This window comes from Cornus florida, unplaced genomic scaffold, assembly GCF_030987335.1.
Source record: "Cornus florida cultivar Cherokee Brave unplaced genomic scaffold, ASM3098733v1 CherokeeBrave_3.0.0_Hap2_Chr06, whole genome shotgun sequence".
NCBI lineage: Eukaryota > Viridiplantae > Streptophyta > Magnoliopsida > Cornales > Cornaceae > Cornus > Cornus florida.
The window spans coordinates 76,822,049-76,837,280 of record NW_026775576.1 but is presented as its reverse complement, the minus strand read 5'-3'; positions in this window follow the sequence as shown (position 1 = coordinate 76,837,280).

Here is a 15,232-nt window from a genome sequence, read left to right as displayed (position 1 = left end):
TTCGAGTCAATCCTGACTCATCATCCCATGACGCTAGAAACAAAGACCTTAATGACATCAAGACGTCAAGACCACTATGAAGTCCTAAGAGATGACATCGACACCTCTAACACCACCATGACTACATCACGAAAAGACAAAAGAAAATGAGATGAAACGGTGCCTCCGTGGCCTACATTTCATTTCTCCAGACGGAGACTACAACCTTACGCTTACCTGAGCTCTAACAAGAAGACTCTCCGCAAGTCAAGAATGTGACGCTATATGCATGAAAAGGAAATGAGATCAATAATAACATGAGTTATTATGATTGAATGCAACTCACACTATGAATGCATCAAATAAGTAGCACGTCTATGTATACCATATACGGTTGCTAAAGTTGATAAGCATATACAACATGCTAAATGGTGGTGGGTTCTTGTCGTCGCACTACACCATCAAGTTTGTAAGAATGTGCAATTAAGGCGAGGGCTAATAGTTTTACATTTATAAAGCCACTACTACCTTTGCTAAAAATATAGCTAGGGTGAGTAGGGATCGTCCCAAGGGATTGTGGAGTTGTATTGTGGTTGTGGAATCGCAATTAGGGTAGTAGGCCAAATGATCAAACAAATTGGTTGGTTGGTTGTTTAAACTAGAAAAAATTAAACTAAGTCATAGAATACAATAAAGAATAAGTAAAAGAGAGAGAGAGAGAGAGTTCTTGGGGTGTAGAGATCACCACCAAGCAATGTCATTTTATACCATTAACAAATGACTAATGAGGGAAAGGTGTGTTGCAATAATGATGTGTGTGTAAGTGGTTGATTCAATAAGCAAGGATGACTTAAGCATGTATTGTCTAAACATCATGTGAAAGGCACAATATATCTAAGCAATGAAGTATATATTGTCTAAACAATATGTGAAAGGCACAATAGATTAAAACAAGTCATTAATCATTTTATAAAGCTCACAATCCAAATACACCACAAGGTTAGAGACATATGTTACTTGCATTCAAAGGTAGGGAATATCAAAAAACAAGCATGGATTGTCCTCCCATTTAACACTACACTACAACTACACTACATTTACACTACTAGCATGAAAATAAACTAAGAGAGAGGCATAATCCATCAAGGAATAAGTATAGACCATCAAGAAAATCACAAGAGCATTCCATTAAGCATTTCATATTTTGACAATCTCCAGATTAAAGACATCAATACACATAAACATGCATCAACAACATCAAATCTAGAGACAAGCTCATGAACATCTATTCTAGCATACATAGACATATGGATAGAATGAAATGATCAATTGGAAGCATTAAACAACATAAATCATTGAATAAACAAGATCTATATATGAATAATAGTCAAAACATGTATTACAACACTAATTCCTCAATAATACACAAGATTAAGATATAGAAAGCATGCTTAGGGCTAACTCTATCCCCAAGAGGATGCCTAGCCACTCATGGTGATGTTGCTTCAACCCTCAAGAGCTAACTCCATAGAAGAAATCTGCTCCTTGTTGATGAAGAACTCCTCCAATGGTGTTTCTAGCCTCCTTCTTCTTTTTTTTTTTTTTTTTTTTTTCTCACTAAGGATTGCCTCTAGAATTAAGTATCAAGTCTCCAAGAAGCTCTCTCAAAAAGTGCATCATATTCCTTTTTTAGGTAGGTCAAGTGACACACAAAATGAGCTGGGGTCGTGCAAAGCATATTCCCTAATGATTGGATGGAGGACAACTTTGATGAGCTGGAATTTTAACTTTTTCGCACTAGAGGAAGTTCGATCGATCGAACCTTGGACTTGGATCGATCGAAATTGGCTGAGATCTATCGAACTTAGGCTAGATCGATCCAACTGGTTGAGCTTTTTCGGATAAGAACAAATCTGAGATATTTTGGAGATATTTTTGGGGAAAAGGACAAAAGTGGTTAGTGGGTGGTACAAATGGATAAGATCAATCATTTAAATAAGGACAAGGTGTTCGATCGATCGAAGATGGAAGTTAGATCTATCGAACTTTGGGCTTTCTGCTTTGGGGTCAAGGTTTGGATCTATCTTGAAGTACTGAGATCGATCAATGTTGGATCAATCGAACCTTGAAGTTGGATCGATCGAACTTTGCTGCTTGTCACCCTTTTGCTTCATTTGCTCCTCTCTTTCTTCACTTTGCTCCTTTCTTTGTTCAATCTCAGAATTGCTTCAAATAAGCTCTTATTTGGCTGAGTTAGCTTATTTTTGGGATAAGTGCCTGAAAATGAAAATCACACGAAATCAATTTAAAACGGTAAAGTAAGATAGATAAAGGTTGTAGAATACCTAAGCTTAACGGGTTTAAAAACGCACTTTTCAGTGCTCATCACACCCCCAAACTTAAATATTGCTAGTCCCTAGTAATGAACTAGGAAGAAAAGGAATGAAATGAACAACTATACAAGTATTAAACTAAAAAGCAATAAAATGATAGCACTACTTTCGTAGGGAACACGATTGCACTTAGCACATGCAACAAGCCTTTTAAAACCCATAGGTTACCCCTAGTGGACGAGTGAAGTCTCGTGAGGGTTTCCAGAAATGATACCCACAAACATTAAGCTCATTCTTTCTAAAGAGGTACCAATATTGCAAACAATCATTGGGAGAAAACTATCTCAAGTATGCAATTTTTCAAACATTTCTAAACAATCTTCCAAAATCTCAACATCAAGCAAGCAAGTATGGTCCTCCATACATCAAGAAAATGATCATGCCAATCAAAACAACTCTAGAATCCTTTTGAGTGGACAAGCACCAAATGTGTTGCTATCTAAGCCAACTAAGGAATTAGTCACATCTTTACCCTTAAACTAGCACACAAATCTAGTACCGATCATTAAGACAAAAGAGTGGTCCTCTTATTAAAGCTTATTGTTCTAGGTGCGCTTCTTCTTTTCACTCGATTTTTTTTTTTATTTTTTTATTTTTATAGGATCAAAGATGGAAGTATGGTGCAATGTATTAATCTCTTAAGCTTTCTAGTGATTCATAAAGGCGAGCGTTAGGTCAATGACTCCCAAACCAGACGGCTTTAGGGCATTAGGCATTCAAATACCCATACGGACTTACAAGCTCAAATCAACTAGGCTACAAATCAAGACAACAACCATCTAATTATTTCCCATTTCTCACCTTTTGGGAGAAGTCTCAGTTTTATTGCTTTTGCAACTTTTTTTTTTTTCTTCATTGAATTCAATTATTAACCTAGAGTTTGGGCCCTTCACCTTTCGGCGCAAGAAATTCAGTACTTGATGAGGCTAGAATCCCGACTACTTAGTGAAAAGGGGTTGTTATCCACCTTTATTAAGAATGAAAGCTTTCAATGCACTACTAGCTCAATTGCGATATAACCAATTCAATAATCAACAAAGCATGTTCCCCACAAATGAATGCTAGTGTGTGCCTGTGCTAGAATGAATCCTAGAATGAATCTCAAAACAATCACAAAATCAGGATGATGTAGACCACAAGTGCAAGCATGATATCAATCTTTCGAAAAATTTACGCCTAAATGGCATCCACAAGGCATACAAGGAGTATTGGACTCTCAAGTCAAGCAATTTTTAAATTTAAAGCAATATAGTCCTCAAAAGATCAAAATCATAGCTAGATATGGACCAATCATAGAAATATCCCTAAAATACACAAGGCATGCTCAAAATTTTAAATTTAAAGCAAACACTGCAATATACACCATTACCCCCAAACTTAATTTGCACATTGTCCTCAATGTGTAAGGAGAGCAAAGGAAAAAGTATACTGGTGCAACTAAGTAAAGAATGATCGAGACTGAAGTATCCAAAGTGGGTGACATGGCCCCCCCAAACTTGGGATAAACTATGGTCCTGAAAAGATGGCACTTGGATAGACTCATCAGATAACAAAAGGGATAATCAGTGCATAGTGGACATGCAAGTGTAAAATGGGATAAACAGATAAAGAAATGAGAGAGGTATAAGCGTCGTCCTGAAAATCGGGTAGCACTCTCTCACTAGGATCACTGCAATGCACCTGATAAAGTTAAATGGACAAATGTATCAACAAAAACATACGACATCCATCATAGATAAAAATAATCATAAAGTGCAATACATCCAGTGTCAAAGCCGACAGACCCTGCTACAAAAATAAAAGTATCACAAATGTAGTAGATACATATCATAGATAGAGAGCATAAAAAGATAGAGAGACTGGGAGTCTCAAGCAGAAGGGGCAGGACGATTAGGGCAAACTGTGCGGATATCTCTGGTTAAGCCATCAATGGCAGTCATGATCTCCGTATGGAGGCAAGCTATGTCAGCTCTAATGGCAACCACCATATTCAGACGGAGGGTAGCAAGGTTAGCTCTAAGGGCAACCAGCATGTCCTCTATACACTGAAGTTTCTCTTCGAAGTGAGACATCTGATCATGAGTTGCAAGTGTGGCTGAAACAGAAGAACTGTCATTCTTAGCCATGGTCTGCAAAAAGGAAATATTGAAATGGGAGTTAGTGCTGAATAAATAATTGAAAGCACAATAGAAACAAGTATGGCAAACATATATGACATGAATCTATGTAAGTGATAAGATGTGAACATGCTAAACATCGCAAGTATAAAATGCATCCAATGTGGAATATCACAGGCATTGGGCATGAATAAGATGGCATGATCACAAGATATGATGAATGAAGTGTATGTGTGATCTGTGAAGTTCGATCGATTAGAAAAAGAAATGACATCGATCACAAATTTTGGATCGATCGAAAATAAATGAGATCGATCTCATAACTTCAATCGATCGAGACACAAGTTCGATCGATCGAACAGTGCTTTGTGGAAAACGAGAAGTCACAGATCTGTGATTTTGAAAGCACGGGGCCCACACGAACATGTTCGTGGGCCCATCTACACATTAAATCAACAAAATTCATCACATAACATGGCCCATACTCCCATGAATCATATCAAAACACCAAATATATATATAGGAAGCATACACATATATAGACATGGAAACATAGTGCTTCAAAAGTCAACAACAATGGCAGATTCAGTATATATAGCAATCTAAATCAAGCATATTGAACATGTAATGATCAAATCGAGATTAAATCAATAACAAAGTTTCGGATCTTACCCCCAAATGAAGATAGGAGAGAAAAGATGCAAAGGGTGAGATGCGAACTTGATTCGACAAAGAGAGAGAGGATCACTGGTTTTCACCAGAGATGTCATCGGAGATGGAGAGGATGATTGGGTTCAGTGGCTCCAAGGGGCTGGGGTTTTATGAGTGACAGAGGGTTAGATCAATCTATGGAATAGATCCTAAAGCCTTCGGTTTCTATTTTTTTTTTAAAAAAAACATCCCCGACAGAGTTCGATCAATCGAACTTTCAATGAGATCGATCGAACTTGATTTTTTTTTTTGGGATGATAATAATTAAAAACTAAATAAACTAAAATCTTTTTGTATTTATGAATTTTTTTTGAAAAATACAATAAAATAAATAAAATAAAAATAAAAATGAAAATAAAATGAAAATGAAAATATTTTTGGATTTTAAAATTTTGAAAAGTCAAAATAATGCAAAGAAGAATTTCGATCGATCTAAACAAAGTGTTCGATCGAGCAGATAGAGCAAGAATATGCAGGTTCATGGTTCAGAAAATTGGCTAAGTGTTGGAACTTGAGATTAATCGAACTAAAAATTGGATCGATCGAACTGAAATTTTTTTGGAGATCCAGAGAGCATGCATTTTCAAGTTGGATGAAGGTCCAAAAATTTTCTAAGTATGGAAACTCAAGATCGATCGAAGTTGGATCGATCGAAGGTACTCTGATCGATCTTGAAATGTTTTCAATCGATCTGAGGTTGTATTCAAATGGAGATCCCGAGAGCATGCACTTTTGGATTGGAAGAAGGCTCAAAATTTTTCTAAGTGTTGGGACTCAAGATCGATCGAACTGTGAAGTTAGATCAATCGAATTCTTTATGATCGATCAAAATCCAAAGTTGGATCGATCAAACTATGCAAAATGCTCAATTATGACATGAAAGCTTATGCAATCCTCACCAAAGTTCCTTACAATGCATATGAACCACAAAACAGTATCTAGACTTCGCAAGAAATGAAATTAAAGATAGAAATGAGGGAAAAATAGGGTTTTGACACCCTACGAATGCTTTTGCTAGTCTTTACCGTCTCTAGCAAGACTTAGGGCTCTTTTAGCCAGGATCAAAGATCTTTTGATGCATTCACTTTAAAGATGTTTCCTTTCTTCAAGCTTTTGATCTCAACCGCCCCATGCGGTGCAACAGAGATGATTTCATAAGGACCCTTCCATTTAGTTTTCAATTTCCCTAGAAAGAGTTTCAACCTAAAGTTGGAAAGCCAAGCCTTTTGACCGGGTTCCAAAGATTTCTTGATAATATGCTTATCATGGAAAGCTTTGGTTCTTTCTTTGTAAAGTTTGGCATTATCATAGGCATTGTGCCTCAACTCTTCCAATTCACTCAATTAAAGTAATCTATTCTCTCCGGCTTTAGCAAGGTCAAAATTGAGCTTTTTAACCACCCAAAAGGCTTTGTGTTCTAACTCAACCGGAAGATAGCAAGGCTTTCTATAAACAAGTCTAAAAGGAGACATGCCAATGGGAGTCTTGTATGCCGTTCGGTAAGCCCACAAAGCATCATTTAGCTTTCGTGACCAATCTTTTCGGGTGGTGTTAACCGTTTTCTCAAGGATATGTTTAATTTCCCGGTTAGACACTTCAACTTGCCCACTTGTTTGAGGATGGTAGGGGGTAGCCACTTTATGAGTGACGGAGTACTTAAGAAATAGGTGCCTCGTGAATTGATTGCAAAAATGCTTTCCTCCATCACTAATTATAGCTCTCGGCATACCAAAATGAGCAAAGTGATGAGCATTGAAAAGTGCGCATTTTAACCCGTTAAGCTTGGGTATTCTAGAACCTTTATCTATCTTACTTTACCGTTTTAGATTGATTTCGTGTTATTTCCATTTTCAGGCACTTATCCCGAAAATAAGCTAACTCAGCCAAATAAGAGCTTAATTGAAGCAATTCTGGGATTGAACAAAGAAAGGAGCAAAGTAGAAAAAGAAAGAAGCAAAAAGAAGCCAAAGGTGAAAAGCAGCAAAGTTCGATCGATCCAACTTCAAGGTTCGATCGATCCAATATTGATCGATCTCAGCACTTCAAGATAGATCCAAACCTCGACCCCAAAGCAGAAAGTCAAAAGTTCGATCAATCCAATACCATCCTTCGATCGATCGAACACTTTGTCCTCATCTAAATGATTTATCTTATCCACAACTGTACCACCCACTAACCACTTTTGTCTTTTTCCCCAAAATATTTCCCGAAATATCTCAGATTTGTCTTTTCCCAAAAAGCTCAGCCAGTTGGATTGATCCAACCTTAGTTCGATAGATCTCAGCTAAGTTCGATCGATCTAAGTCCAAGGTTTGATCGATCGAACTTCCTCCAGTGCGAAAAAGTTAAAAAGCCAGCTCATTCATTTTGTCCTCTATCCAATCATTGGGGAATATGCCTTGCACGACCCCAGCTCATTTTATGTGTCACTTGACCTACCTATAAAAGGAATATGATACACTTTTTGAGAGAGAGCTTTAGGGAATTCTAGGAGGCAACTTTAGAGGCTATTCTTAGTGTAGAAGAAAAGAGGATGAAACTAGAGACACCATTAGAGGCCTTTCATCTTCCAAGGAGTAGATTTCATCCATGGAGCTTGCCCCTGAGGGTTGGAGGAGCATCACCATGAGTGGCTAGACATCCTCTTGGGACTAGAGTTAGCCCCAAGCATGCTTTCTTTACCTTAATCTTGTGTATTATTGAGGGATTAGTGTTGTAATACATGTTTCGACACTTTGATTTATATAGATCTTATTTATTCAATGATTTATATAGTTTAATGCTTTCAATTGATAATTTCATTCTATCCATATGTCTATGTATGCTAGAATAGATGTTCGTGTGCTTGTCTCTAGATTTTGTGTTATTGATGCATGTCTATGTGTATTAATGCTATAGATCTAGAGATTGTCAAGACATAGTGCTTAATGGAATGCTCTTGCTATTTTCTTGATGGTTCATACTTATTCCTTGATGGATTGTGCCTCTTCCTTAGTTTGTTTTCATGCTAGTAGTGCAGATGTAGTGTAGTTGTAGCGTAGTGTTAAATGGGAGGACAATCAATGCTTGTTATTTAATGCTCCATACTTTTGAATGCAAGTAGCATATGTCTCTAACCTTGTGGTATATTTGGATTGTGAGCTTAATGAATGGATTAATGACTTGTTTTGATCTATTGTGCTTCTCACATGTTGTTTAGACAATATATGCCTCAATATTAGATATATTGTGCCTTTCACATGTTGGTTAGACATTATATGTTTAACTAATCATCCTTGCTAATTGAATCAACCAAACACACACACATTAATATTGCAATACAACTTACCCTCATTAGTCACATGTTAATGTATTGCTTGGTGGTGATCTCTAAACCCCAAGAACTCTCTCTCTCTTTTACTTACTCTTTATTGCATTCATTACTTAGTTTAATTTAGTTGCTCTCTAGTTTAAACAACCAACCAACCATTCGTTTGATTATTCGACCTACTAGCCTAGTTGCAATTCCACAACCTAATTCGACATCAATCCTTTGGGACGATCCCTACTCTCCCTTGCTACATTTGTAGTAGTGTTAGTAGTGGCAAATTATAAATGTAAAACTTGGCCACACTCATCTTAGTACACTTTGCAAGCTTTGGTCTCGCGACACACCACAAAGATATTGGATTTGATGAATTGAATAATCACGGAGTGGTCATTTGTTTTGGTAGCACAAGCCTCCACCCACTTAGAAACATAATCAACGGCAAGAAGAATGTATTAAAAACCATATGACATTGGAAATGGTCCCATGAAATCGATGCCCCAAATATCTAACATCTTTACAACAAGTATATTGGTTAAGGGCATCATATCCCTTCTTGACATTGAACCCATCTTTTGACACCTCTCACATGACTTGCAAAAGTTGTAGGCATCTCTATGGACAGTGGGCCAAAAGTGACCACTTTGAAAAACCTTCAAGGCGGTCTTCTTTGCACTAAAATGCCCACCACATGCAAGTGTGTGACAAAACACTAAAACATTTGGAATTTCGCTCTCCAGAATGCATCTCCTCACAATTTGATCGGGATAATATCGGTACAAGACAGGGTCTTCCCAATAGTAATTTCAGATGTTGGAAAAGAAACGATTCTTTGCGTTCTTCGACTAAGAAATTGGAAGCTTGCTATTACCAAATAGTTCACAATGTCGGCAAACCAAGGCATTTTTCCATTAGAGACCTAAAAAGCTACTCATCCGGAAAAGAATCATGAATTGGTGGACTAGGGAAAGGCTCTATTGATAACCTAGAAAGATGATCGGCAACCACATTTTCGGTGCCTTTCTTATCCTTGATTTCGAAATCAAATTCCTGGAGAAGCAAAATCCATCTAATTAACCTAGGTTTTGTTTCCCTTTTTGTCAAAAGATGTCTCAATGCAGCATGATCAGAGTAAACAACAACCTTAGAACCTAAGAGATAGGACCGAAATTTGTCAAGAGCATATACTACTGCAAGTAATTCCTTTTCGGTAGTGGAGTAATTCAATTGAGCTCCCGAGAAAGTTTTATTTGCATAGTATATGGCGTATGGAAGCTTACCTACTCTTTAGCCCAAAACGGCTCCCATGGTATAATCAGAAGCATCGCACATAATTTCAAAAGGTAATGACCAATTGGGAGGTTGCATGATAGGAGCTGATGACAATAATGCACGCAATTTATGAAAGGCGTCTAGACATGCTTGATCAAAGACAAAAGGTCTTTCATTGGCAAGAAGATTGCACAAGGGTCGAGCAATTTTGCTAAAATCTTTGATGAAGCGGCGATAAAAGCCGGCATGTCCTAGAAAAGAGTGAACTTCTCTCACCATGGAAGGTGGGGGTAATTCAGAAATAAGCTCAACTTTCGCCTTATCTACCCCAATTCCCCTTTTTGAGATGACATGACCCAAAACAATACCCTATTGAACCATGAAATGACTCTTTTCCCAACTAAGAACAAGGTTTGTTTCACGGCATCTCTTAAGCACTAAATCCAAGTTCTTGAGGCATGCATCAAATGAAGATCCAAAAATAGAAAAATCATCCATGAAAACTTTAAGATACTCTTCCACCATGTTCAAAAAGATAGACATCATACACCTTTGAAATATGGAGGGTGCATTGCACAAACCAAAAGGCATCCGTCTATAAGCAAATGTGCTGAATGGATAAGTAAATGTGGTTTTCTCTTGGTCCAATGGGTCTAAGGCTACTTGGATGTAACCCGAATAACCATCAAAGAAGCAATATTATTGTTGGCCTGCCAATCTCTCTAGAATTTGATCAATGAATGGCAAAGAGAAGTGATCATTTCTAGTGGCGGCATTCAATTTACGGTAATCAATGCATACGCGCCATGAATTGGAGGTACGCTTAGAGATTTCCTCACCCTATTCTCAACCACGGTAATCCCCGATTTCTTGGGAACTGCTTGAGTAGGACTCACCCATTTACTATTGGAGATTGAATAAATGATCCCGGCATCCAAGAGCTTGACTACTTCCTTTTTAACTACTTTCTTCATGTTTGGATTAAGTCATCTTTGGGCATCCCTAAAGGGTTTTGCATCTTCTTCCATAAGTATACGATGCATACAAATGGAAGGATCAATTCCCTTAATGTCCGCCACACTCCACCCTAGGGATTCCGTATTTTCTTTAAGCACATTTAAGAGAGCATTTTCTTGGTCCTTTTCAAGACTTGAGGAGATGATGACTGGAAGAGTGTCTTGTGGGCCTAGAAATGCATACTTAAGATTAGAAGGTAGAGTTTTGAGCTCAAGAGTTGGTGGAGAGACCAATGATGGAACCGGTGGAGTGCTAGAAAATGGAGGAAGAGGCTCAATTAGAGTTTTCCAAGGTGGAAAATCCAAGCTTGCAACGGATTCCATGAGATTGTTTACTTCATTCATTGAGTTTTCACCATCAAACCCACAATTTTCATACATTTCAAGAAGACAAGAAGCAAGAAGATCATCGGATAAAAGAGATGAAAGTTTTATCCTCAAATAGTTATTTCATTATTATGGTGGGAATTGATTCCTCAACGACCTCATCCAACACATCAACAAGATAACACTCGTCTTCATCTATAGGATGTCGACTTACATTAAAAACATTAAGCTTGATCATCATATTGCTAAAAGAAAGGTCCATAACCCCGAATCTACAATTAATTGTTGCATTTGCAGTGGCAAGGAATGGCCTTCCCAAGATGATTGGGATGTGGTTGGTGGGATTAGCAACCGGTTCAGTATCAAGAACTACAAAGTCAACCGGAAAGTAGAATTTATCCACTTTGACAAGGATGTCCTCAACCATGCCCCTAGGTGTTTTGACGGATCTATCGGCCATTTGAAGCACCACTGAGGTTGGCTTCAACTCATTCAACCCTAGTTGGACATATACGGAATAAGGAATCAAATTAACACTCGCACCTAAGTCAAGAAGATGATGAGAGCTGAAAAGTACACATTTACACCCCTTAAGCTTGAGTATTCTATAACCTTTATCTATCTTATTTACCCGTTTTAGTACTTATTTGCGTTTTTGTCTATTTCAGGTCAATAATGCTAAAATGGGCTAAAAATGGATTCTTAAGGCCTTTTTGGAATCAAACTAAGTCTTAGTGATGATCCGGAGCAAAAAGAGGCTGATGCTGAAAAACTACCAAGTTGGATCGATCCAACTTTTTTTGAGATCGATCGCTTTTTCTGAGATCGATCAAAGTTGGATTGATCGAGCTTTTTCTCTGATCGATCCAACTTCTCTGATTGATCCAACTTTTTCTCTGATCGATCGAACATTACTGGCAGCGAGCTGTCTTATTCCGTGCGAGCCCAAAAGTCTACCTATCACATAGTACGGGATTAGATATTTTTAAGGCTATATTCCTGACTTAGTGACTAAGAAAAGGACCTTCTATATAAAGGGAAGAGACCCATTTGTAAAGAGGCTTTTATCATTTTTATTTTTACATTGTATTTTCATTTTCTCTCTCTAGCAAAGTTAGAGATTAGGGTTAGAAGAAAAAAGGGAAGTGGAGGCTCATCTCAAAGACACATCTCTAGACCCACTCTCTCTCCATCTCTAGAGGTTCAAAGAAGTAGATGAAGAGGAGGAAGAAGAAGATGGAGTCATGTTTGGAGCTTGATTCCATGACCATATCCACATCCTTCATGATTGGCTAGATCTACACTTAGGGCTTGGATGAGCCCTAAGTCTTGTGTAATCTAAACCCTTGTATTTCTATTTTTGGGGATTTATATATATATTGTTGTGATTAGTGTTCTAGTCTTGTGAATTTCATGAATCTTGGTATATTTCTGTGATTTCTTTGGTTTAATTCTTCGTATTAATTCTTTAGTTTATTACATGTCTATGTGTAATTAAATTAGAAATTATGTCTCACATGATTCATATGATTTAATTACATGTTGTCTTATGTGTGATTATTTGGGAATTGATCTCTACACTAATTTTTCTATATTAATTGCATGTCTATGTGTGGTTGATTGAGAATTTAGTGATGGCTAGACATGGGTTTTTCATTGAATGGGTTTGTCAATTAATTTGATGATTTATACTTGTGCTTGATGGGTTGTTCTACAATTTAATTCATGCTTGTAGGTAGGTAGACAATCTATGCTTGTTTAGATATTCCATGGCTTATTATTGCAAATTCCATGATTCTCTAGATTGATGTGTGCTATAATTGTTACTAGCTTGATGGGTCATGCTTAAACTAGATGGGTTGTGCTACACTTAGTTTAGGTAGACAATTCATGCTTTAATTAGATGGTCCATGCTTAATATTGCAATTGGTAGTCGTATTTTGTTCACAACAATGTATTCCCCATTAATGGAAAGCAAGTGGTTAATTACATGAGCTTAGTGGTGATTCCAACACCATAAGACCTCACTTCTCATCTCTTAAATCCCTATCTCTACTTAGTTTTATTTTACTTTCATTTTAATTAATTGTTTTCTAGATTAATCAACCAATCTCTATCTTTTGCAATCTTGTGATCCACTAGAGTTGAAGTTAAATTTCAACACGAATAATCCCTTGGGACGATCCCTACTCACTCTTGCTACGTTAGTAGTAGTGTTGGTAGTGGTTTTTATAAATTTAAATTAGACCTAAAAGGCTTTTCTTGAACCGCACATTCACTACATTATTTTGACGTATACAAGCGGACATCGTCAAATTTTGGTGCCGTTGCCGGGGATTAACGGTTTTGTTGGAATTAAACTAGACAATAGTGTTCATTTGATTGTTTCTATTTTTATTTTATTTTCCATTGTATATTCTTTTCTCTTGTTCTCATTATTATTTATTCAATTAGGTACTTGACTACAAGGAAGGCAAATTTTGGAACTTGAAGCAATAATTGGAGCTTAAAGCTAATATTAAAATTTGAAGTTGCTTAAGGACCGTTCTGAGCAATTATTGGAACTCTTGTATTTTAATTGTTTCATTTATTTGCATGCTTGTGATAGCCCTTGTTGAGGCTCATTTTATTGCTTAAATTTTTTGTCCAAGCATAGGCCCTTGTTGAGGCCATTATTTGTTGCATTTGGATTTTAATTGTGAATGGAGGGATTGTTTGATCCAAGTTTGGGGGGAAATTACATCCCTTCACCTTATGCTCCTCCATCATATTTTAATCCTTATGAGATTGAGTCCAATTCATTTCATGCATCATCTTATTATGGACTTGATCACTCATTTAATCATTCTCATGACTATTACCCTCCACCACCATTTTGTGATGAACCACCTCCATCACCTTATTCACCCGGATTTGAAGAAAAAGTGTTAGCTTTACTTGATGTGCATATTTCACACACTTCACTTGTTAATTCTCATTCTCAAATGTTAGCCAAGCTTGAAGCTCAAGTTGAGCAAATTGCAAGTACTCTTTCTCATCAAGAGGAAGAGTAAGAGGAAAATAAAAAAATGGCAAAAACTTCAATGTATATGATGAGAATGATGAGAGTGAAGAGGAAGAAATAGCAAGTGAGCTAATGCCTAGCACTCTATCTTGTATAGAGGAGGGAGTGGCAAGTGAGTTAGTGGCTAATCTAATAAAGAATAACATGATTAATGAGGATTTTCCTTATTTTGATTATGATTTTATCTATGACCTTGCTACTCTAGAGAGTGAGGAGATGTTAACCACACTTGAGGTAGGAGAGAAGGAGGAGGAACTTGTTAAAGAGGGCCTTCCTTCTATTATCTCCAATGACCTCTTGAGGAATGTCTTTTTGAAATGTATGAAAATTGTGGTTTTGACTTTGGAAGCTCTAAAAATGAAGTGAACTCTCTAATGAACTCCTTAGCTTACTTGGAAGCTGAGAAGATGGTGATTTTTGAGGGAGATAAAAAGGATGAAGAGAAGATATTTCTTGACATTCCAAATGAGTCTTTGAAAGACAATGCCTCACCAATTATCAAAGTGAATGATCTTTTGAATGCATTACAAGAACACAAAAATGTGGCAAGCCCAACCATGATTGATCTTGTTTTCAAGACCGTGGATGAAAGGAATAATATCATCTCTTTTATTTCTTTTCAAGACAATCTTTTGGAGGATGATTTCATTGTCATAGGTGAGACATTAAATGAGAAAAGTGAAAAGAGGGTCAATAAGGATGTTTCATATCCGGTATTTGATTCTTTTTATTAGTGAGCCCAACATCTTGCTAGAGACGTTAAAGACTAGCAAAGCATTTCGTAGGGTGTTAAAACCTTATTCCTCCCTCATTTCTATTTTAAATTTTTTTTTCTTGCGAAGTCTAGATATTTGCTTTAGGTTCATACACATGGCTAGGGACTGTGATTAAGATTGCATGCACTTTCATATTAAAATTGAGCAGTTTGCATAAGTTTGATTGATCTCAAAATAAGGTTCGATCGATCGAACTTCATTTTTGTAGCAAACCTGCATCCAAATCACTCTCTGTCTCATCGATCCAAGGAAATTTTCAGATCTCAATTC